Source organism: Empidonax traillii, unplaced genomic scaffold (genome assembly GCF_003031625.1).
Source record: "Empidonax traillii isolate 1590-97213 ecotype Southwest subspecies unplaced genomic scaffold, ASM303162v1 scaffold1479:size124046, whole genome shotgun sequence".
Lineage (NCBI taxonomy): Eukaryota > Metazoa > Chordata > Aves > Passeriformes > Tyrannidae > Empidonax > Empidonax traillii.
The window spans coordinates 20,290-24,246 of NW_020956672.1; the positions used below are offsets into that span (position 1 = coordinate 20,290).

General features: G+C 46.3%; 1 protein-coding gene across 1 annotated transcript in view; it reads right to left on the minus strand.

The window, feature by feature from the left end:
- Positions 1-1,428: 1,428 nt before the first annotated feature.
- The window catches only part of PKP4 (plakophilin 4), an 82,629-nt gene continuing 80,100 nt past the window's right edge, over positions 1,429-3,957 (minus strand). Inside the window, exon 22 of the transcript XR_003573891.1 lies at positions 1,429-1,499. The gene's annotated coding sequence lies outside the window, so the exon portion shown is untranslated. The remainder of the gene's footprint in view (positions 1,500-3,957) is intronic.

A 3,957-nucleotide genomic window follows, 5' to 3' on the forward strand; every position in this document is an offset into this window, starting at 1 on the left:
CAGGCTGTTTTATTTGAAAATCTGTACGTGAAATATCATCAAATATTTCAAAAAGGATTTTTTTGTACACTGTGGAGTAGCTTCACAGAAGATGAGCACTAATCCTGAACTACAAAAGCCAATTTTGTAATTTTCTTGATTCCAACCAAGACCCATGAAAAAAATTCACCCTCTGCTTTTAGGCAGCATGTACTTTCACAGCAGTTATCTGTCAAGCAAGAACTTTTTTCACAAGATTATCCCATTAACTTCTCCAAATTCTAATGAAGACCACCATGTTACCAGTATTCCACAAATAAACAACCTGTGGATATGAAATAATCTAGCTGAACAACAGCACTTTGGATTGCACATTCTTCTGATGATACCATTATATCCACTGGCACCTCTGTAGCTTAAAATGGAGAAGAGAAAAATCATTATGAAAACCAGATACTACAGTGTGACTCTTGAAAAAGCAGAGACTGCTTTAGTTAAGTTAATGATTCTGTGGATCAGGCAAGACATTTCCTACCGACACTGCAACTCAGCAATCAGCAGTTTACGACACTGACAGATACAAGTTATTCAAGATCTGTTTATGCCATCAGGTAACTACAACTATGAAAGACAGCAGCAAAATTACACTCAGACAACTGGCAGTAAGTGAAAATAAAAAGCTGCTAATTCCAGAAAAAACCCCAAACAATTAGTCAAAACTTCAGGAACATCAAAAGTCATTCAAATTATACCCTCATATCCCTATATTGGTCAACTTAACCTTTTGTAAGAGACATTTAAGAAAAGTGCATATAATTTAGAGAAATGTTCAGTCTGTGTTTGAAAAAGCTGTAAGAAATACTTGTTTTAATGATGACATCAACCCATCACTGCTACTTTACTGAAAAGTAGAAGCATGCCTTCATTTTTGGGGCAAAACAGCTTGATTACCCTTATGAAGTAGGAAACAGCGAAAGCCAAATTACATTTCAGACTGAAATATGGGCTACAGCCTATACAGGACATAACAGACTCTTTGTCAGGGGTGGGCAATGTAGATTTAATTTCCTTCAGAATGTGGACAGCCTGAAATTCATTCTGATTTCACTGGAAACTATTTGACCACTTCTTTATTAGGCATAGGTAGGCAACACTTTGTTTTAATTTCTGATCCATAGCACATGACAATAAAGATGAGACGCAGCCTTTGCCTTTCATTGCAAGGCACTGTCCTCGGGTTTGGAACTTGTTTTGTTGTTTGTTTGGGTTTTTTTTAAGTTGATACTTATTTCAAAAGTCACCTTTTATCTATATTTTGCACAAGTTAATTTTAGAATTAAACTCCCAGAGTCAAGGATTTTTCTTTGTGTTCAAAGGCCATTACCTACGAACTTGAGCTATGGGGCAGAGGGGAGCAGGCCCTGCAGAGTACCTTGACTTTTCTTTTCCAGGAGGTTTAGCAGTTTTTTCAACACGTCCATTTTCTTGCTTTTTAGACACTCTCATACCTCCAGCTTTAACTGCAAGAAGAAAGTACAATTTAAGTAAAAAATCTACAAAATTACATACTCTTGGAGAACAAAATACTTATACCCCAGATAACTGTTAACCAGAAATCACCTGCCAGTATTTATTTCCACGCTTCACTTGTACACACGCACACACAGGAGCAGCCCAAGAGATCCAGTAAAGGCTTCAGAGTTCTGTGTCATGGCAGACTTGAATCAACTGCCAGATACCAAAACCAAGAAATCAGAGGGGTTTCTGTCACTGCTAACTATACTAAATCACTGTGTTATATGCATTCTTCCCCAGACACTCTTACATGTGAGATTTGTATTTTAAATATAAAAAAGAAAACCAAACCAACATCTGAACACTTTCAGGTTTTGGAACAATATCACTAACAGCAATAAAGACTTCATGATTAGTTCAAGGTATTCTAGAATAAATAATGCAAATAAGAACCAGCTGCATACTACTTGTGTTCCAACATGTTTAATTATATTTTATTAAGATATCTGCCAATCACAAAACCAATTAGCACTAATTGAGCTACAGGCAACCTAAGAGTAACAATTTAAGTTCTGAGGCATTTGTGAAAATTCAATTCTGAACAAAGTTCTCTAAAATATTCTCTTGAAAGAAACACTTTCTCCCTCTTCAGGAGGATATTTTAAATTCTGGGATGTACTACATAGCTGTTTTGTCATTTGTTTTTCAAAGCAATAGAAAGCTATGCCAGAGTTTTAATACAGAGTTCAATTTTGGGGTATTTATAAGTGCCCTGTTAGCCGTGTAATCTAACAGTTAAGGGCCTAAATCTTTACTATTTTCCATATTTGAACAACATGTATTTTTAAAGTAAAAAAGAAAGTAAGGAGGAACATCCCCCTTTACGCCCTCCTACCAAATAAAAAAACCCCAAGCCCCAAACCAAAAAACAAAACCCCCACAACACAAAGCCAAACTCAACACATCCAGATTAAATAAAGCCAACTGAAAACTAAAGCCCTGAGCTCAGCTGAATCCCTGTCAGGGTAAAGGTGTCCACTGGAACCACCTTGTTCACTACATGCATGGTTCAAATCACTTCCTCCTGCCACCCTCCCCTCTGCCAGAGCTGCCCCCGCTGCAGTCACAGACACCCCTCACCACAACTTACTTGCAGACTGGCAAGACTGCAAGTTGCAGTTCCCTGTCACGGAGATTCAGGACGGCCAGAACCCGCCCCAGGTCACAGACTGCAGGGCTGCAAAGGCCCTTTCAGCACAGCCCAGCCGTCCCTGCCACAGCACAGGCATCCAGCAAGGGGCTAGACACCAGCGAGCCTGAAAAAACTACTTATATCATAAATCCATGTGAAAGTATGCTTAAAACCCCCAAAAGGAACAAAAAATACTTTCAAGAAAGCAAAACACATCTTAGGGATACACTGAGACACACAAGCCAGGCCTGTGCTCTTCAGACAGTAAGTGTTCCTCTTACACCGGGGGGCACTCCAGCTGGCTCAGTGTCTGTGGCGAGTGTCCCTCAGCTCTAAGGGCTGTCCCTCCGCTCTAAGGGCTGTCCCTCCGCTCTGCAGATGAGCCTGCAGCAGCTCCGCTGTGCCCCAGGACAGGCGGGACACAGCTCACGCACTCGTGTGCTCCGCACAGCTCTCGGGCTGGCCCAGCAGCTGCTCTCACCCTGTACGCCTCTACAGGCTCCTCAAAAAACCCGGCGTGCGCTTAAACACTCGCTACAACTCCCTCACAACCCGCTGCTAACCCCACACAAGCCTCGCACGGGCAGCGCGGCGGCGGGAGCGGGCGGCTGTGCTCGAAGGCTCCCTCAGAGTGCCATCAGAGGGGGGAAAGGAAGATTTTCACGTTACGACAGGAGGTGAGGAATAGGGCTGGCACCCTAAACAGGTATTTCACTACAGAAGGACGCCCATTTCTGTCCCCGTCTCTCCCGATCCCCGAGGGGCGCAGCCCTGCTCCCGCACACCGAGCGCGCCAGGGACGGGTCTGGTCGGGACCTGCCGGGCCGAGCGGGCCGCGCATCACGGACCCGCCTCAGCCACCCCCGCTCCCTCACGGCCGCTCCTCGCCGCGGAGGAGCGCCGTCTGTCCGGGACGGAGCGGCGGGAGAGCCCCTCACACTGCCCCCGGAGCCATCCCGGCCCCTACCTGCGGGAGGGCACCGGCCCGGCGGGACGCGCCTCCTCCGTGCCATGGCGGAACCGGGAACGGCGCACCGGGGTCCGGGAACGCCGAGAACCACACACCGTTCCGGCCAGCAGCGCCCTGTGCGGTTCGGGGTGGGCGGGGCGGGGAGCAGCGCTGAGGGCGGTGAAGGGCGGTGAGGGAAGGGCGATGAGGGGCGTTGGCTGAGGGGCAGCGAGCGGCCGTGAGGGACGATGAGTGAGGGGCAATGAGGGCAGTGAGGGGCGGTGAGGGCAGTGAGGGGTGATGAGGGGAGTGAGGGGTGATG